The sequence below is a fragment of the Ictidomys tridecemlineatus genome, chromosome 9, assembly GCF_052094955.1.
Source record: "Ictidomys tridecemlineatus isolate mIctTri1 chromosome 9, mIctTri1.hap1, whole genome shotgun sequence".
Lineage (NCBI taxonomy): Eukaryota > Metazoa > Chordata > Mammalia > Rodentia > Sciuridae > Ictidomys > Ictidomys tridecemlineatus.
Genome location: NC_135485.1, coordinates 102,673,492 through 102,695,359, shown reverse-complemented (window position 1 = coordinate 102,695,359; position 21,868 = coordinate 102,673,492). Strand labels below are relative to the sequence as shown.

The 21,868-nt window shown below is 37.1% G+C and overlaps 1 long non-coding RNA gene across 1 annotated transcript; it reads right to left on the bottom strand.

The window, feature by feature from the left end:
* Window positions 1-4,130: 4,130 nt before the first annotated feature.
* LOC144366891 (uncharacterized) lies at window positions 4,131-14,490 on the bottom strand. Its single transcript, XR_013426055.1, has 2 exons — window positions 13,778-14,490; window positions 4,131-7,472 (listed from the first exon to the last, which is right to left on the bottom strand). It is a non-coding gene; the product is annotated as an uncharacterized LOC144366891 (long non-coding RNA).
* Between the last annotated feature and the right edge of the window lie 7,378 nt (window positions 14,491-21,868).

Below are 21,868 nucleotides of genomic sequence, written 5' to 3'. Positions count from 1 at the left end.
AAAAAGACCAATATAATAATAATTCTGCAAGATTTCTGGATTAAGTACTTAAGGCCAAGTGTAAGCTTAGACCTGGGAGTATAGACCTATGTGGAATTGCAGACTATTTTCATGGACCTAATTGGATATTCACAAGAAAGATAAAAGGCAGAGCAAAGGACCTAAAAAATCCTTCATAAAATGCATGCTAGGCTACAGAAAAAGGTAATATAGGGAAAGAAAAAAAGCCAACCTGTGTTCTTCTCCCCTGTCTCACCTATGGGGGCAAAAGCCTATGAGGGAAATACAAGAAACTTATTAACCCTAAGGCACAAGTCAGTACCCCCTGTGGCTGGAGGAAGAGAATAATAACTCTTTAGCCTCTGGTAAAGTTGTAAGAATGCAATTAAATACCTCCAAAAGCAGGAGGAAGTGCAGGATTCCTGAGAAGACCAAAGAGCTTGTCTATGACCCCGATACACCAGAACCACTGAGGATACTCCTTGCCGAACCATCAGGCTATAAAGCATCATACAACAGCAATCTACTACTGAGATGATCAAGACCATAGAGAGATTGAGGTATAAGCATAAGAGAAAACTTCACTTGAGGACAGAGCAGGCATTAAGTGGAAAAAAAAATGACAAACTAGCTTCCAACCTAAACTCAAAGCAATGAAAGAGGAATTTGAAGCCAATACTGCACTGAAAATAAGCAAAGCAACAACAAATCCAGATGAACCCCTAGCCACATTGAGTCAACCTACCATACTAAAAGCCTAGTAAAGATATGATATGTCCATTTTCACTCTTCATCTCAGACTATACTGTTCTTGATAGGATGTTTGGCATTTGACCAAAAAATTACCAGATATACAAAGAAGTAAAGGAAAACAACTTGCCATCAAGAGATAAATCAACAAGCAAAACCATTCCTAGTTATGACTCATTGGTGTAGGAGTTATCAGACAGAATTCAAAATAACTATAATCATTACACTAAATGCTTTGGTGGAAAACACTGATAATAAGTATGATCAGATGGACAAATTCGACAGGCAGGTGGACACCACAAGAGAGTATCAGACGGAAATGCTAGAAATAAAAAATTGTAATGAAGATAAAAAAATGTCTTCAATTGACTCATCAATAAATGCAACACATCTTAGAAAAAATTACCAGTGAACTTGAAAGCATACTTAGAGAAATTTCCCCAGCCAAAATGTGAGGAGAAAAAATAGCACTTTTAAAAGGGAATTTGGGGGTGTAACTCAGTATTAGAATACATTCTTAGCATGTGCAAAGCCCTGCAAAAAAAAAAAAAAAGAAAAAGAAATAAAGAGAGAAAATCCAAGAGCTGGGGAGTAGGGTTATCAAACAGTATAACAAATGCATGTTTGAATCCCAGAAAAACAAGGGAGTTAGAATAAGCAGATGAAATATTTACAAAGAAAAGAAAAACATATCCTAGAAGTTCAGGGAATACTAACCAAGATAAATCAGAATAAAACAAAAACAAAAACAAACCTAGACACAGATTCAAACTGCTGTAAATCAAAAATAAAGAAAAAACCTGAGAACAGATAGTACAAAAAGTGCCACATACAGAAGAACAAACATTAGAGTTACCACCTAGAAACTAAATAAGTCTGAAAAGGAATAAAATATTGTTATTATAAAATTCTATATCCAATGAAAATCTTTCAAGACTGAAAATTAATTATAAATTTTTGACTGGCTGTTGACCTTTCTGTAGACTTTTTACTTACAAACCACCACATTGACCAAAAATAGCTTATGTCATAAGTTCATACTAAAAAAAAAATGTTCTCAGAGAGGAAACAATATGATAGCTTTTCTCTCGTCATGGCAATAGCATGGGATTCATCCTCTTCCAATGAAGTATTTTTCGTATATATCCAGGTCAGAATAAAAGTTCATATACCGTCTTTAAAATAATTATGATAACAAGCCATGTCTAACTGACTCTATGAAACAAATTACCATACCCTTTCTATTTAACTGTAGACCTAAAGGATAATGGTCCTATCCAGAAGTCAGAATAAACATCTGAAAGTAGATTTACAAATTGAATCCCATAATAGACCGTTGTGCAGTTAGACAGCTATCTATTCTGTCCACATAATGCTAAATAATTACTTTTAGTTTCTTAATTTATTATTTACTTATTTATTTTTACTACCTGTAAAACTGTCGATTACCTATTATGGAACAAAACTCAAATTGCACTAAGCCTAATTGATATACTCTGCTTACCTAGTATGATGGTTGATTTTATGTGTCAAGTTGACTGGGCCATTGGGGTCCCAGATATTTGTTCATACATTATCCTGGGTGTTCCTGTGAGGTATCTTGGGATGAGATTTTACACTTAAGTCAGTAAACAAAGTAAAGCAGATCACACTCCTTACCGTGGATAGGTCTCTTTCAGTTGGTCAAAGTTCTAAATAATTCAAAATTCTGACCCCACCTCACCTAATAGAACAGAATTCTCCTGACTTGTGGTCTTTAAACTGAGACATTGGTTCTTTCTGATTCTAAAGAATCTTTTGCATTCAGCTCAAACTGGGACATTGGCTCTGCAAACTGAACTTCTGTTAATTATTTCTCTGGAAAACCCTGATACACTGTGAACTTGACTGAACCAGATTCTAAATAAGGGTTTGAAGAGACTCTCCTCCGGTTAATGTTGTTCTTTATCCACACCCATTAGAGCACTGTCATTATTTTTAATGCCATCATAATTATAAACTCTTTAATAAATGTAAAAAAGAGGAAAATTGACAAATGAAAATTCTACTTTCATTCTCTCATTTAAAACCAGTTAACATAGCATGAAAATAAAAAATAAAAACATTGAAAGGATATATTTCCCTTTGTAAGTTCTGAAGCATCATCAACACTCATAAAATTGGTGATGGTTGTGGTGGTGGTGGTAGTACTAGCTAAAAATATGCCTCCTTGGTATTTTTCTTCATATTTATTTGATTAATATCTAAACAACTGCTGATACACTCAAGAATGAACAGCACAAATGCCCCTAAATTATAATGACCCCATTACTAGGTTTTATACTTGGTTTGAATATGAGGTGTCCCCCCAAAGCTCAGATGTTAGGCAATGTAAGAATGTTCAGATGTAAAATGATTCGATTATTATGGATTAGTTACCTCATCAATGGATTAGTCTATTTGATGGATTAATAGTTTGAATGGACTGCTGTGTGGGAACTGTAGGCAGGTGAGGCTTGGCTGGAGAAAATAGATCACTGAGCTCATCCTGCCTTGAGTGATTAGATCTTGTCCCTTGCTGAGGGCCATTACCAAGTAGGAATGACGCATCGAAATTTCCTTGCCAAGCGTACCCCATGCTGCTTAGAGGATATTCGATGGGACATTGCATGCATGCTTTAATAAGGTGACCTTGCTCAAGGACCAAGGCGGATCCCGGTTTAGAGCTGATCAGGTTTGAGGAAGTAACCGGCTCCTTGAGTTTAAGGAGTTGCCAGTTTAAGATAATGAGTTTTAGGGAAGTTAGAGGTTGAAGATTATTGCTGGGATTAGGGTGTTCCTGCTGCTTGTTCCCGTTGAGTTCTCGTGAGATTAAAATGGGATTTGGAGATAGCCTCGTGGAGTAGGTGAATTGTGCGGGCAGACAGAAAAGAACGCGATTGCCCCTGGACCTATGTGGAGGCGGTGTGAGAGCGGGAATAAAGAATTGCTGTTTGAACCTACGAAGGTGTGTGGTGGCTCGTGATTCTGGTGCCAAGCCGAGACATTGGCTTTGGCAGTCCCTGGCTCCTTGCACGGTCCCTTTACCTCTCCCTCTCTTCCCCCTCTTGATTTCTCCTCCTGTCTCTTTCTATCTCCCTCTCTCTGTCTTCTTCCTCCCCACCCCCTTTCCCCCTCCCTCTCTTTCTGCTTCCTGGCTGCTATGAGCTGAGCACTTTTCCTTCACCACATCCTTCTGCCGTGATGTTCGAACTTACCTTGAGCCCAGAGCAATGGAGTTGAACCACCATGGACTGAGACCTCTGAAAGCATGAGCCCAGAATAAACTTTTCCTCTTCTAAGTTATTCTTGCTGTTTTTCTAAGTTGGTCACAGTAACAAACAAACAAACAAACAAAAAAATTGCTGCATGGAAAATATTTATTCTTTATTGTTGTTTATTTTTTAAATTTTGTTTTGTTTGTGATACTGGGGATCCATCCATCCATCAGGGCCTAGTGTACAATAGGCAAGGGTTCTAAGCTATATTCTTTTTTATGTAAAGCCTTTTTTCTGAAATACAAAAGTGGATCAAAATATAAGTTTGCCTAATCAACTTTTGCTTTTTTTTAAGGTGTAAATGCTGTGAGTAAATGAACATTTTCTAAATCCTCAGCCATTTTCACAATATTCACAGGAAGCTTAATGAGATTCCAACCATGAGTGGCCAACCTAATTATGTCCATTAGTTATGCCAATTATCCCTTCCCACCTTCCTGTGAAAGAATAAACATGATGGTGTTAGTTTTTTAAAACTGAATTCAATCATCTAATTCTTACTTAACAACAATGTCAAGAAGATACAAGCTTAAAAATATATGATACAGTTTTTATGGATAACTACTCAGGGAGTTTAGAAAAGAAAACCTAGGGGGAGAAATGTAGCTATTTCTATTCTAACCAATTGTTTTCATTTCTCTTCTCGAGGCTTCATTTTCTATAGCTAGGAAAGTTATTTCTTTATCACATCTGAAATAATGTGTCCTTATGAAAATGTGGAAATTGTGTCACTAAAAAAGCTCCTCACCAATCTTAATCTGCCTGCACTTTTTACGACCGATCTTACTTAGTACAAAGTCATTTTCTCAATTTCATTTTAAGACTGAGCACTTCAAGCAAATCACATTTCTCTAAGAGAAGTGCCAAGCAGAAAGAATTAAAGAAGGCCATTTTAAAGTCCTGTCATCATTCAAGAAAAAACATCACCTAAGGTTATCTGTCAGTATTTTGGGGTATATCTAAGTGTCCATAGAAAGTTCTGGGGAATCAAATAGTCATCAGTCTGCTTGCTGTTCTGTCTGTACAATGCCCAATAATTACTTGTAGTTAGTTTCCAAATTTACCATTTACTATTTGTTTTTACTAACTGTTGAATCCACAAGGAAGATTTAAATTTTTCTGGGCAAGCTTGAAAAGATAATAGTTAAGGAAAATAATCAGTAATCTATATATCTTTGTGTGCTAAGATATTTCTTAAAGGGAATAGGTTCATCTTAAGAATAAAGAGAGTGCGCTGAGGCTGTACCTTAGTAGTAAAGTGCTTGCCTCTCATGTATGAGGAACCGGTTTCAATATTCAGCACCACATAAAAAAATAAATAAAGATACTGTGTATTCATCTACAACTAAATTAAAAAAAAAAGAATAAAGAGAGTCAACTTGGCTTGAGACAAAACTTCAGTGGTGACAGGAAACAGGGAAATTTAAATATCAATCCTGCCACCTAGAATGTAATAGAATATAACAAGTATGTAGAATAATGCCTGGCACAATAGTAGATGCTCAATAAATATGAATATTGAATGGATGAATGAATAAATGTCCTTAGTTCAGCTTGCCATGGGATCATATTTGATCATGGTGTTTTGACTGTGAGAATATGTGAGAGAGGAAAAGGATTTCGAGGGGAAACAGAATCATTTCTTAAAAAAGGAAAAAAAAACACCATAATTGGAGCTACCCATTCCCTCAACTGCTAGGAATGTTAGCTGCTAATGGCTCTTTCAGATGAATCCCTCCTTGGATATTCCCTCAGTTTTACCCAGTCTTATGTTTCCTACCAGGGCATCTGTTTTAGTCAGCTTCTTCACCAGAACTACTATAGAAGAGGAAAAGTTTACTTGAGGGCTCATGGTTTCAGAGATCTAAGGTCATAGAAAGCCAGCTCCATTTCTTGGGCTAAACATGGTAGAAGAGTATGGCAGAGGGAAGCTGCTCACCTCATGTTTATCAGGAAGCAGAGAAAGAAACTCCATTCTCCAGAAACAAATACATACCCAAAGCCACACCCAAATTCCCACATCCTCCAGCCACACCCTACCATGATGGATTAACTCACTGATTAAGCTAAGGTTATAACCCAATCATTTCTCCTCAAAATCTTCTTGCTTTGTCTCACATGTGAGCTTTTGGTGGACACCACATCTAAACCATAATAGCATCCCATATCTAATGATTCAAGACCAGAATACAAAGTCTGCCCCCCTTGCCTCATAAAGGACCTATCTGAATGGCCATTCCATCTTCAGAGCTTCCCATGGGACTGGCTGAGCCCTCTGTGGCAACTACACTGCAATTCAACGTCTGCTTCCTTTCTTTTCTAACATCATTACCAGTACAGTTGCTGAGAGCAATGCTCAATGAACTTTTGCATGAAAACTTCTGTGTTAGAGTCTGTTTTCAGGAAATCCAATCAAAGACATCCTCCAACTGGGTAAATACGGTGAGGAAGAGACACCGGTCCTCCTTCACAGAACAGAGAGAAGCTTTGGCTAGAATAAAAAGCTTACTACAAGGACTGACCCTGCAGGGCGAGGAGCAGTGATTTGGATCATGGTTTTTGACTGCCTTACTGTACTGGGAACTTCCTGGGCACAGGTGCAGAGTCAAGACTGCTATGGTGACTCCATACTTAAAGGAGGTTCACTACTGGCACAGGGCTATTCATGTTAACCCTGAGTTCAGACACCAATTGCCAGAGGTAGAGAATTATGAGGATAACTAGATAATTATAATTGCTTCAACCCTCAAGACTGCCTGCTTTAAAGAAACTATCATGGAAAATCTTTTTGATGATAAAACCTATATAATAAATATGCTGAACTAGCTCTGGGTCATTAGTCCTCCATCTGAGGATAGTGTCCCTCCTGGTCCTAGCTCTCTATCTCTATGTGTTTGTTTGTCTTTTCTCAATCCCCCCTCACCCCTTGCTGGTTTCTGAATTAACAGCCATGCTGAACACCGCAAAGCAGACTCTTCCAGTATTTGCTACAACATTTATGTCAACCTAGAGACATTTCTTGTAATCCACCATAAGATCAGTTCTTTGTCATATTCATTCAACCTTACTCCCTACAAAGTCCAATAGATATATTTTCTTCTAATTATAAAAATTAACACTTTTTTATTTTAGAAAAATTTCCACCATAGGGAAAAGTATAAACAAAAATGTAAAAATCACCTGTAGTGCTATGATCAATATATATACTCATTGTTAACCCATTGCAAAGACTTCCAGGTATTTCTCCATATTTACACAGTCCATCTGTTCTGTGATAACAAAATACCAGACTTGGTAATGTATAAGGAACATGAATGCATTTTCTCACAGATCTTCGGGCTGGAAAGTCCAAGATCAAGGTACTGGCAGTTTCAGTGTCTGGTGAAGGCCCATTTTTTGTTGATGGCACCTTCTAGGTGTTCTCACCTGTTGAAAGAACAGAAGGGCAAAAGGGCCTTTGTGAGTGGGATTAGTGTATTTATGATGGTGGAGCCTCATGACTCCTTCATTTCCCAAATGGCCCACCTCCTAATACCACCACAACAGGGACCAAATTCAAGTCCTAACCCAGGAATTGTATGGAACATTCAAACAATCACACACACACACACACACACACACACACACACACACACACACAGCCATCTATTTTACCAAATATGTCACCATGCTTTTCATATTACTTTCTTGCTTTTATTAACTCTTTGGTTAATATTTCACTTTATGCCTTAAATGCAATTGAAATCAATCCTCTACTGATATATTTAGATTTCTCCAAATGTTCAGTATTTTAAATTATCCTGAAATAAATGCCTATCATTGATTAACCCCTTGGATTATTTCCTGGAAGAGAAATTACATGTCACAAAGAATATACATTCTTTGAAGTTCTGTTCACTACTGCCAAGTTGCTTCCAGGACGATTGCATGAATTTGTGCTCCCACTGATAGTTTATGAGCACGTCTCTTTCCCCCATACCCTGCTATTCTTTTACTTCTTATCTAATTCATGTAAAAGTTCAACCTCATCATTATTTCAATTGATGCTTCCATCAAGGCACAGAAGGCACATTTACCATATCAGCATATGCCATGACTATAAGAAATAAAAATGTTTTTTGATGACATGAAAAAACAGACCATACCAGAACAATAGGCTGAAACAAACACAATGAGTTCACTAGGAATGAAAGTTTCATGATAATAGTTTTTAGTTAACCAAAGAAGAATAGGATGGAGGAGGTTTACTTAACACAGCATGAAAAGAACCTACTATTTAGTCAATGTTCAAATCAAGCTGCTGTTGAGACATGGCCAGAAACATCAATGGAAACTTAATTTCTATTAATAGAAGCACAACTGTCCAGGACAAGGACAGCTCCTTGTTTACAAGTATTTTGTCCAGTTCAACATTTTAAAAGGCCCATTGAGTAACTCTACTGTCTCTAGAAGCCAGAAGCAAAAGGGTGTCTGTAAAACCAGTAAGATTATTTGAGGAGACTAGAAATATTTAATTCAATAAATAAAATTTAAGAAGCCTTGGGACAGGGTAAGAATGGAGTGGCAGTGCAGAGATATAACCTGGATGTCGCTAAATATTTGAAGGGGTGTCGTTTAGATGGATATGATTTATTCTGACATCACACCAGGAGATACAACTAGAAGCAGTGTATAAAAGTACATAGAGGCAGATTTTATTTCAACATCAGGAGTAAATTTCTAATGATTAGAGCTACTCAAATGTGGAATGAAACTGACAGGTCAATTTTCCCTTCCATTAAATCACCACGGATCCCTCTCTCAATACTCAATCATTCAAGTACTTTCTAAATCCCTACTTTGTTCTCAGGACTGCACTTGAGGCCCTGGTGTTCAGAGGAGGAGAGAGGGGGCAGGAGCAGGCAGTCAACTCCTTTGCCTATGTCTCTACTCTTGACTCTTACCAGAAGTAACTGTTTCTCTCAGGCCCTGAGAAGTGCCAAAGAATGCTTCAATTTCTCTTCAGCACTCTGCTTTCCTATGTTTTTTAAGTATCTTAAAAAAAAAAAAAACCTGTTCTAAATTTTAAATATTTTTCAGCATTAATTGGTATCTCCTTATAGCCAAGGTGATCCAAATCTTTAAAAAAAACACAGAAAGAAGTAAAATAGCTCCGTAAGGCTCCACTTACCTTTATTATTTTCTCTAACACCAAACCATTATGAAATTTGTACTAATAAAACTCCTGATTTGCAGCCCAATACACTAAGCAAAGAAGTTCTATGTGAGTCTCATTCTTCTTTACATTCCTTCCAGCACCTCCTGCTTCTTCTCCAGGATAGAAGATATACATATATATCTTTATGTGAGAGAGAGTCTAACACTTTTCTATGTCTAAGAAAAAGATATATATTACATGTAACATGTATGCCATATGCCATATATTTTGATTTTATATATACAATATATGCCATGTGTATATATATATATATATTTTTTTTTCATTCTGTGGACCTTTGTCTCTTTGTCCCTTAGAAGTGTATATGGATAAAATCATGCTTTCTAAGGCAAAAAGAAAGATCAGATACCTAACATAAGAATGACAAAAATATTTATTACTGGACTTCTTTTTCCCTTCTTCAAGATTTTCCTATTAAAATATTCTATCATTCAAAAGTATCTTCTCCAAAACAGCCTCTAAAACTACTCAGGGATCCTCGGAGTGTGTTGAGTGTTCTCTGTTCAGCAATCAGGGCTCCCTTCTCGGCCTCACCAGGGCATTAGCCTGCAACCCTCCTGCTAAACCAGCAGATAATAAGAACACAGTCCTGGAAGAGTGAGTGCACTTGACATGTATCTGCAGGGCAAAGAGAACTAGTTATTCTATCCACTTTATCTATGTGAAAGTCAAGCCGGGCCTGGCACCTGTAATTCCAGCAGCTCAGAAGGCTGAGGCAGGAGTATTGCAAGTTCAAAGCCAGCCTCCTTGAGGTACTATACAACTCAGTGAGACCTTATTTCTAAATAAAATACAAAAAAGGGCTGGGGATGTGGCTCAGTGGTTGAGTGCCCTGAGTTCAATCCCCGGTACCCAATTAAAAAAAAAAAAAAGTCAAGTCAAATTTTTGGTTTAGTTTTGTATACATATATAAGAGCAGAGTACCTTTCTAAAAATAGATCCATGTGCAAAGTAAAATGTGCAAAATGACCCAGGATATCCAATTGAAGAAATATGAAGGAAGAAAGACACAAAGAGACAGAGAGAAAGGAGAGTCAGTCCTATTCCACAAACAGATGAGGTTCCAAGCTGTATCAGAATATTTTCCCATTAAAAAAATCCTTATGTGCACTGGTTTCTAGCAAAGCCACAAGAGACTTTTTTTGACTTTGAAATTTTTTTCTACTTTGAAACTTGTATGTCCCTAAACTAAAAAGAATAGTCATCTCATATTAAAGACTATGTATTCCTGTTACTGCCTTGCTTAATCTTTACAATACCATGAGTCGGGTATAATTCATAATCATCATCTCTAATACATGAATGGAAAAACCGAAGCTCAAGCTAACTGTTGAGGAAAGGACTTGAGACAGGTCTTATGACTGCAAAAACCCATTTCAATCAGCAAGCAGTACTTGCTATGTCATATTTCTTGCTATGTCATATTTCTGTGACAGTGTATCCAGAGTCCCAACTTAGAAACTCAAAGAACCCATCATCTCTGCTACTCTAAAACAGAATGTGGATCCACCTATGCACAGCTCTTGAATAATAAGAATAGGTGTCTCCTTGCTTACGGGGGAAAATGGCAAAGAGGAAAGAAACCATCTCAGGACCCTGAGAGGGGGTCCCCAGGCAATGAGGCTGCTGGAAGACCTGTTGATGTTGTCCTAGGTGCTCTTTTATGAGGGATCTTACAAAATGGGTGGGTAAAGCTAAGGCGGAGTCTGCCTATATATTCAATGCACTTTAAGCCTATGGATGATTTCTTATTTATTTATTTATTTATGGTGGTGGTGTTGGAGATTTAAACCAGGGTTTTGAGCATGCTAGGTAAGCACTCTGCCACTCAAATTCATCCCCAGCCCCTGCAGAATGATTTCTGTTAGACTCTCCTCTGACTTCATGAAGATTATACTTCAAAAGGAGGGGATCAGGACATGGAAAATTATTAAGAGGAAGAATCAGGAGTAGAGATGATTCTGGCTCCACCAACCTATCAGGGCTCTAGTAGCAGACAGGCCAGGGTGATCAGACATCAATCATGTGGAGGACAGGAGATTCAGACCCCAATCAGATACAAGGGCAGCTAGAATTAAGCATGGAGAGTTCTTACTAAACTGACTTAGATTCTTGATAAAGCTAAATCATACAAGGAGGTAAACTAATGGGTCTGGAGCCCTGACTAAAGTTTAATCAAGCAAAAAGTCTTTGTGACACTCAAGCTGTTATTAACCCTAAGGTAATCTAGATGATACTTTTAAGTTTATTAAGTAATCATCACAATTGTCTGTCTGCTTTATCTACTACTGTTAAGAACTCTATTCTGACAAAAGCATCCGGGTCTAGAGCAAAGTCCTAAATTCGAACATCTGTAAGTGAACTACTTATGGGGAAAGTTCAGAGGAAATAACAGTTAATATTTGAAATCAATTAGAATTTCTATCTAACTACCAATAATAGAGATTTCACCTGCTGCTAATGTTCCTTTTGGTTTTGGAAGTAGCTTTCTGTGAATGCAAAGGGCTTGAGAGAGAATTAATCTGTTAAGAGCAATTCACACAGAGAAAGCCCAACCAGGAGGGCCCATGCATATGAATGAGCCAAGTCAGAGATGTCTGAAAAATGCCAATGAGACACCTCTCCCCTTTAGCTTTACAGAAGGCAGCAAAAAAGAATCCTTCTGCACCCTGATAAGTAGCCAATCCTTAATTAAATAAGCATGGCAAAGTAGAGAGCAATTGAAAAATGGAAAAATACAGAGCATAGGGAATTAGTATGCTCACTTATGTGATCTACTAACGTTCCACATGAATGAGGAATGAGACAGACTTAATGACATTTGGTTTAATTTGTTAATGCTTTACCACAGGGATAGCCTTTGTAAGGGCATATTTTCCAAATAAAAAAAGTGGCAGGAATAAAGAGACAGTAAATAGTTGAAATGTCCCCTTTTCTCCCAATTCGGTTAAAAAGAGCATGCTATTTTCAAAAGTAGTTTTCTCAGTTCAAATCTGTGTGTTGTAAAAATAAATGTTAAGTTTTCTGAATAATGATCCTTACGGCTTAATGGTTTTTATACACTCATTTATTGAACAAACATTTCTGAATATTTTCTGAGCTAGGCATCAGGTATATAATAGCTCCCATGTTAGTCCACTCAGGTTTCTCTAACGGTACAGCATAAAGCTGTGGCTGATAAACATAGAAATGTATTCCTCGAAGTTCTAGAAACTGGGAAATGCAGGATAAAGGTATCAGCAGATTCATGTCTGATAAGGATCCACTTTCTGGTTTTTCTCAGGGTGAAAGGGTGTGGGGTCTCTGGAGCTTCTTGTTTTGTTTTATTATTATTACTATTTCTTACATATATGACAATAGTGGAGTGCATTACACTCATAATTTTTTTGCATTACAATTCTTTTTTTATGAATAACAAGACTTCACTTCTCACAGTTCTAATGCTAGTGAGGGTACGTTTGCATTACAATTCTTAATACACTTTTATACCACAATTTATCAAATCTCTGTTTGTATATATGGTATGTTGACACCAAATTCACATCTTCATACTTGAATTCTGTATAATGATGACCGACTTGGAGTATCTTGTTTGAGGGCACTAATACCATCCATGAGGGTTCCACTCTCTCAACTTACTCACCTCCAAAAGTCCCGACCTCTTTGATACTTAGGAATTTGACATCTATCATTTAGTACTTAGGATTTCAGCATGTGAATTGGGGTAGAGGTTGGACCTAAGCTTTCAGTCCGTTGCAAGTCCCATAAATGAACACACACTACACTTTCATGATATGCACTGGATTATTTTATTCTCTCAACAGTCTTACAAGAGAAGCAAAATTACCTTTCTTTATAGGTCAGAAAAGTGAGGCTCAGAGAGGTTTGTTAGCTCTCCCCAGTTCTCATGCTTATGATTAATGAAGCCATATTTAAAACCCAAGTTTGATTCTAAAGAACATGAGCTCTACATATATCAAAGTGCTCCATAAACAACTACCAAAACAGACGAAATTTGCATAGCACAGCTGGAATGTGAATCTTGCTCAAGGAGCTTTTAGTCCTAGTGGAGGCAGCTGGTAACTGTGTCATTTTAGCAGTTTGATGGGATAGCTTTGAAACCATGGGTCTTGATATTATTAGGTCTCAGTTTTCTTATCTGTAAAATGGGTGTGCTAAAAGTCTACTGCCATGGGATGGATACAGATGAAATGAGACTTTAGGGTAAAATTCTTATCTCAGAGCTCAGTAGCATTCAGTAAATGTCAGCTATTGTTCTAATCTATGATAGGGTTTTATTCATGAGTGCCTATCCCAGGCTGTTTTGTATATGTGTTAGGGGAGAAAACATATTATTATTTTTATTTCTTTGTACAATTTCCCTTCTGAAATGGCTGTGTTTTCTTATGACTTTATATCCTGGGTACAATTTTCACAGACTATAAACTCAGATGATAATAACTCTTTCTTTTAAATTGACTTTAAATCTAAAATTTTCAATAAATGGACTTACTTTCTTCTCAGACCTCAATTTTCCCATGATGGCAGAAAATTTGATTCATTCATTTGTAGGTAAAACTGAGATGGCTTCATTGGTGTCTTTGTTTAATCAGGTTCTTGGCACTTGATAGTTCTCCAGGTTCTTATCCTTCCTCTTGCTGCTCTCTGTGGTCCAGGGATGCTGGGGTCTTGGCCCTTGATCCATTTTTTTTTTTTTTTTACTCAAAGTGATCCTGCATTTGTTAAAGTCAGCTTGATAAGCTCAAATGCTGAGCCTTGACTGTTCATCCTGCTTTAGAATTCTGCGGTTAACAACCCTATCCTATGAATAAGAAACAGAAAAATCTTCATGCTGCCAAAACGGGGTGAAAGAAGGAAAACAGGAAGTCCAGAGCAAAAATAAAACCTTAGTTACTATGTCAAATATTATCCCAAGATACAATAACAGAAATCTTCTCAAATTAGCTCTAGTAAAAAGAGAAACAAGAATACAGAGATTTCATGGATTTCAATATGGAGAAGCAAAGGAAAGCCAGGCTTCTTGGAATATGAACACAGGAAAACTCAAGGTCCCAGCTCTCTCTCTTCTCTTGTGTCTTTCTCTTTAGGTTTCTTCCTGCTGCTTCTTTCCATAAGTTAACTCCATTCTTCTCTTTCAATCTGTTTCCTTTCTTAGCTATATTGCATATCACTCCCAAGTGACTGCTTAATGCCTACTCTATGTGACTTTTCATTTCAAACTCTGAACATAGCTTTAATTGTCTCTGAGTCTGAGTACAAAAATCTCACCAGAGAACATCTGACTGGTCAGGCTTCTCTGTTACCTCCAGGTTTCTCAGGCTGCTGACCAGTATAAAGAATTGGGGGTCAGTTATCCATTCATAGTCTAACCAGCAATTGCTACAGGTACCCTGAAATACCTCTCTAGTATTGTTTAATTACAGGGGAACAAAAGAGTATTAACGACATTACGTATCAAAGTAAAAAAGAAAAGTGAGTGGTCTTATTCAAAAAGTTAATCAAGCTAATCCAAGAAACTACCTTCGATTGCCCTGTAGCTATTCTAGAAGTTTTCTAAAACTTTTAAATGGCAGCATGGAGCCATTTGGCCACATCATTTTCATCTTTTGTTTTTTTCTAGTGTTGGAATATCTACTACAATCAGAAGTTGTACAGTCGTGTGTGTGTGTGTGTGTGTGTGTGAACATTTGATATTTTAATATAAAGTCCTCTTAGAGATACAGATATTACCTTACTTTTCTTTTGAGTATTATTTTCCATGTTAACTGGGTGGGCCAGAACTGCTGTGAGACCTGTAAATTGTAATGATATGTCACTGGAGGATGACAGAAGTAACATCACTGAGAGTTATAGAGAGGTCAAGAGACTCTCTGACTACTATAAAATTTTATTTAAGCTTGAGAGAAAGGACTCTCAAAAAAATTTATGCTTGTATTTTGGATCATCTTTGGAAAAATATATCTGATCGCTTTTGTTACTGAGGAAGTATTTTGAAGCAAGGATCATCGTTATAAATGAAAAGGAAATAAAATTCCTAGAACACTTATCTTGGAGAAAAAAACACTTAGAAATTTAATGACTTCTTACTGGGTAATGTTTGTGATAAAATTCCTTTTTAAATATAAAATTGATGAGATTTGTACTTAATGAAAACACTCTATGGAAAAAATCCTCTAAAAATACAACTTAAAGAAAGTAAAATAATAATAAGAAACATTCAGGAAAGATGAAAAGTAGATGAAATAAAATTAGATTCTGGAGTATTTTACCTTTGCTATTGTTTGACATAATTGAATTAGCAGAATAAACTACAGTGGGCAAATGGATAAAATCTCAAAACAGGATTCTTAAAATGTCAACTAAACATTTTCATAAAAAAGGGACATATGGAAATTTTCCAGAGGGACTATACTTAAAACCTTGATGACCATTTGTATCAGGAGGTGCAAAGACATAAGCTGTAGGAACGGGCACACATTGGTTTCAAAACAGATCATCTTCAACCAAATTCTCATAATTTCATTAATGTCACTTATTACATGTGTGATTTATTGACTACTAATTGAAATACCACATGGGAATTTCCAAAAGTCAGAAAAGAAATTTCATGGACACAAAAAAACCTGAAAAGCAAATCTTGCCTTGAAGGGAAAAATAACAAGTGCATGCCAAGATCTTATGCCAAAGTTGGTCAAGTTTGTTTTGGAGAAAATGGCTGTTTGAACATATTTCCCGTGCTTTAGAACCAATTCTTTCCTTTTTTCATCATTACATTTTCCATCTGCAAAAATGATTATAGAAATATATTTGCAAGATGGCCACAATCTACCATCTGTGTGTATAATCTCTACATGCCGATAATGAATGCCAACACCACATAAGCCTTAAACAGAGGAGTGGCTCTTTCATCTGTTAGAAAGTATACCACTGAACAACACTACTTCAAGTTGGAATCATGGTTCTGGGGAGCAGAGTAACTGAGCAAACTGGGATACCTGGCCTCACGACATGAAATTAGTTGTCCAGAAGTTGTATAGTCTGGAACCTTTGGGTTAATTTCACTTTTGCTGTGCTGGGTATTGAACCCAGGGCCTCTTGTGTGTTAGTTAAGCCCTCTGCCTTTGATCTACAGCCCCAACCCTACAGTCTAGGGCTGATCTATAATAATAGTCTACTCTCATTTCCTGAAAGCTGGGATAAATAGATGAAGAGTCTTTTTTTCATTTTGCTTTCTTTTATTTTATTTATTTATGTATGTATATATGTACGCACTTTTGTGGGAATGGGAATTGAACCCAGGGTCTTGTGTTTTCTAGGCCAGTGCTCTATCACTGAGCTACATCTCTAGCCTTTTTTATTTATTTATTTATTTTATTCTGAGACAGGGTTTCATTAAGTTGCCAAGACTGGCTTCAAACTTGGGAGTCTCCTGCCCCCATCTCCTGAGTGAGTTTACAGGCCGCCCGTATCTAGCTGTTAGTTTGTTTTATGAATGTAACAATCTTCAGTAATTATTAGTGGTCAACACTACAATGCCCTCTTGGCTTAATAAAAAGTTCAACAACAAAAAAAATTCTATCTTTCATAGGAAAAGCATTCAAAATATATAAGACTCTAAGAAGCCACAGGACCAATATCAAAGAAAATGCTATGGACATGAGTAGCTCAAGCAGAAAAAGTCTTCAAAACTAATGACACCTGAGGTGAATACCCACAGCCCAGGTTTGGAGAGGAGAGCGCCATGGAGTAGGAATAAATAAGTCTTGACTATGTCTAGATGAATAGATTTCAAGGCATGGTTCCTGAGCCAGAAGCTAAAACTACATATTATAAAACTACGTGTATTTTTACTTGTATTTCATATGTTATTATTATGCTGTAGGTAACTGTGTAGGTAACTGTTATGCTAAATAGGTAGAATTCAAAAGGGTGCAATCTGAGTTTGTTCTTTTATCACAAATATCCCTGAAACTCCCCTCACCTTTATCCTTGTCCTCAGATAAAAACTGGAATCATATAGTTTCTTCAGTTACTTCTAGACATCCTATTATTCCCATTTAATGTAAAACTTCCATTTTTCTCTTCTTTTGTTCATATTTATTTCAGGCAGAAACTTGCAGCAGGGGAGAGAGTGGGCTATCTGGTCAACCTTCTCCTTTTCCACAGTACCAGTTCTTCCCTCAGCTTCCTGGCTACAATTCCCAAAACTTTCACCACAGCCTCCCCATGCTTTTGGAGCTGAGAGGCAAGGAATTAAAGAAAAAAAAAAAGAAACAGAAGTCTCACCTTCTCATGATCTGTCCTTAGTGTGCTCTGAGCATGGTGGCTGGGCAGGGCTGACCTCCATACTGTACATACACCTCATGGTGTATATCCTCCAAGTAACCTTTTTCTATCTCCCATTTCTTGCCTCCTTTCCACAGTGGTGGGCCCACAGCTTACCACTTCACTCTCCTCATTCTAGCAGTCTCTCCATTTTTAACAGATCTATCATGCAGCTTCCACCTAGCTATCCTCTGTGGCGTTCACCTGGCCAATAGGAATTCACACCTCCTTTCCACATCAATCAAGGCTTCATCGCTATCCTCTACCCTCTGCTATCAGTAGTTCCTGCTATGTTTGTCTTTAGTCTTCTTCAATGTAAGTCAACCACTAGTCTTGTGTATACCCCTAAACTTTAGAAGACACAGCAAACATTGATTTAGCCCTCTCAAAACACCTCTCCCTTGGGGCTGGGGATGTGGCTCAAGTGATAGCATGCTCACCTGGCACGCATGCAGCCTGGGTTCAATCCTCAGCACCACATACAAACAAAGATGTTGTTTCCACCGAAAACTAAAAAAAAAAAAAAAAATTAAAAAATTAATTCTCTCTCTCTCTAAAAAAAAAAAAAAAGAAAGAAAGAAAACACTTCTCCCTAGATGTGAGTTAAAAAGGATGCATTTTCCCACCTACACTCCTGAAAGAAAGGGGAAAGAACAAGCCACTGCCCTCCAACAACTTTCCACAAAGATACTTTCTCCCTCCCTTTCTTTAGCTTCAACTCTGTTACTTCCTTTTAAAAGGCACTGGATTAAGTTTATAGAACTCCCCTGTTTCCATTTTCTTTGCAAATTCTATATGGGCAATTTTTGTTATTCTTTTATTAAAATGGTTAGAGCATCTAATATTTTATTAAATGGGCTACCCTCATGTATCTGACCTTTCAAGACAGTAAATAAAGAAGGTGAGATTGTTAAGAAATAAGCCTAAAGTGACTTACTATGCCTTATATTTAAGATAAAGTGAATTCATAAGCAAAAGAAAAAATAATACATTAGAATAAATCTAAAAACATTTGGTGACTACAGCTTTTCCCATACATGTGTAAACATAAGATGTTTTATCAACACACCACTGCTATTTAGAGAAAAAGAAACATAAAAGTGGCACAAATGGATCATTTCTGGTCAGATTGAATTTGCACACAAAGTCTCAGTGCATGATTCTGAACATCAAATTCTTAAATTGAACTTCAAAACAAGAGCACCCAAAATGCCTTCTATATGCCAAATTCAGACTTTGTATATATCAGACAATGAGCAATTATAAGCTTCCAACTGGAAAAGCTGCCTGCCTCCAATGATCCTATTCTATAGCGCCATATCTATGTACAGCAAATGGTTACTTAAGCAAATATTTCGATATTACTATATATATGTTTCACTTATGACTATATACAAATTAGAGGAGAAAAAGAATATATTCATCAAAACATGCTTGTCTTTTAAAGAACTTCATTCAAACTTGCTTAGGCAAAAAGGAGGCTTAATACAAGGGCACAGAATTATCCCATGATACCCAGGGTCAGGAAGTTAGGACTGGCCTCAGCAGATCCTGAAACTAAGAAACTTGTCAGGATCACATTTGCTCAACAAATACCTACTGAACCCTTGACAGGCACTCAGAACTTGCAGTGAATAAATTAAGCAATGGCCCTGCCTTCATGAAGCTTAACTTTTGATGAAGAAGGCAGGAAAAGGACAAATTAGAGCCATCATGATGGAAAGAAATAAATAGGCAAGGAGACAGAATATAACAAAAGCATGATCTTGTGGATTGAGTGAACGGCAATCATCTCCCTGAAGAGGGGAGGTAAGGTCTCAGATGTGAAGGATGAGAAAGAATCAAAAGTGCCAAGAGCTAATGAAAGGATATTCCAGAAAAAGGGGACAAAAATGCAAAAGAAAGGAAGAAGTCAAAACTACTTATTCCATGATCAATGGGTGATAGAAGACATCAAGGAGGAAATTAAAAAATTCTTAGAGATAACACAGACACAACATATCGGAATCTATGGGACACAATGAAAGCAGTTCTAAGAGGAAAATTCATTGCCTGGAGTTCATTCCTTAAAAAAAGGAAAAACCAACAAATAAATGATCTCATACTTCATCTCAAAATCCTAGAAAAAAAAGAGCAAAACAACAGCAAAAGAAGTAGAAGGCAAGACATAATTAAAATCAGAGCTGAAATTAATGAAATCGAAACAAAAGAAACAATTGAAAAAATTGACAAAACTAAAAGTTGCTTCTTTGAAAAAAATAAATAAGATCGACAGACCCTTAGCCATGCTAACGAAGAGAAGAAGAGAGAGAACTCAAATTACTAACATACGGGATGAAAAAGGCAATATCACAACAGACACTTCAGAAATACAGAAGATAATTAGAAATTATTTTGTGAAATTAGAAATTATTTTCTTCTGCACAGGGTGGAGGAGATACAGCAGTTCCTGAGCCTTCCACCACCCACAACTGTGACCTTTCAAGGCCAGTCCCCAAATGTAATCATGCCTGCTTCTTGTGTTTCCCACCCCTCATCAGACGATCATACAAGCCATGAGGTTCAAAGGGAAAGTGAGTTGCCCTCTTCTGCATTTCTGACATGATTCCTTTTGGATAAATCTCTGTGCCTGTTTCAATCATGTTCTGCTGGGTACAACCTAGGCATGGTATGCACCAGCTGGGGCAGTGTGGCAATATTTGCTGTGATCTTCAGGGTTCCCACAACAGCAGGCTCTAGCATGACCTCCACAAAATGGCTCCCTGCCTCAACTTTACAAGTCCAAATTGGGAAACATGGAGTGCTTTTCAAACATCAGATTGCTGAGTTAGCCAAGTTCAGACTGCTTTTCTACTTTACAGGTATTTCCATGCCAAATGTGTCCATTGTGTTTTCTCTTTCCTTTTGTGCTACTCCCTCCTCTCTGGTGTTTTGGCACTGCTACTGGCTTGTTGTTCTCTGTTCAAAACCCAGAATATCTGGGTCACTCTGAGTCTCTGATCAATATTGAATTTCAGTGAATCCCCACAAACACTGAGAATAAATATTCCTGCTATTAAAATTTTTTTTATAGTCATAGATGAACAGAATGCCTTTATTTATTTATTTTTATTATTATTTCTTTAATGTGGTGTAAGAATCAAACCCAGTGCCTCACATGTGCAAGGCAAAGTGCTCTGCTACTGAGCCCCAGCTTCTATTACTGCTATTTTAATTTCAAGTCATAGACTGAAAACTGCAGTCTTCCTCTACTCTGCTTTATGTGTCCCCTATGTTACCTTTAAGATATAGGAAGAAAAATATATAGGAATTTTTTTTTCCCAATTGAATCAATCAATCTCACTTCTTTTCCCTCTTTAAACTTTAATTTGCATATTTGGTTTTCTTTCTCTAAAGTTGCTATTGTGACTTTCAGTTGTCAAAGAGGCATTGCAGTGGTTAGCATAGGGGGGCTTTGGTGCTATTGGATTCATGAAAGCTACTAATCTCTCAGTATATTCATATGAAAAATAGGGATGGGGTATCTTCTACTATTTTCTGCCCTTGGTCCCATTATTTGATACTTTTTCTCCCCACCTGCCTTTTTTTCTATAATACTAAGGATCAAACCCAGGGCCTCATGCATGCTAGGCAAGCACTGTACCACTGAGCTGTAACCCCAGCCTTGACTTTTGGTTCTTACTATACATAATCTTGGGATCTTGCTGAGGCATTTTTAGCTGTTAAGTGTTTTCTACCTATTATCTGCTATAGTTTAATAGCTATGCAGTGATGCGACACATGTCTCCTTTATCTGGCATGTATCATTTTCTGCTTTTAACTTTGTAAACAGATTATTCATTTTCAATGGTTTCTCAATTTAAACTTTAACTATTACAAAGAACTTGGTTCACAACTTGGGTATTCTCCCTTGGCGAGGTGAAAATTGTTCCAGAAACTATTTTATATCAGAGTGTGCATTTTTCATCCAGATACTAATAAAAATGCCATTAACATGGGCTGTACTTTGGATTTTGAATGTTCCCCCAAAGGACCAGTTAAAGATTTGGTTGAGAGTTTGATGCTATTAGGATGTTGGAGAAAATTTTGGAGCTGGGAACTGAAGTCATTGGGGGTGTGTTCTTGAGGGGAATATTGAGATTGTGACTTCTTCCTCTTTCTTTTTGCTTCCTGGCTGCCTTAGATGAACAGGACTCTTCACACCATGATGTAGTTCCTTATGAAAGGCCTAAAGCAACAAGGTCAAATAACCATGGGC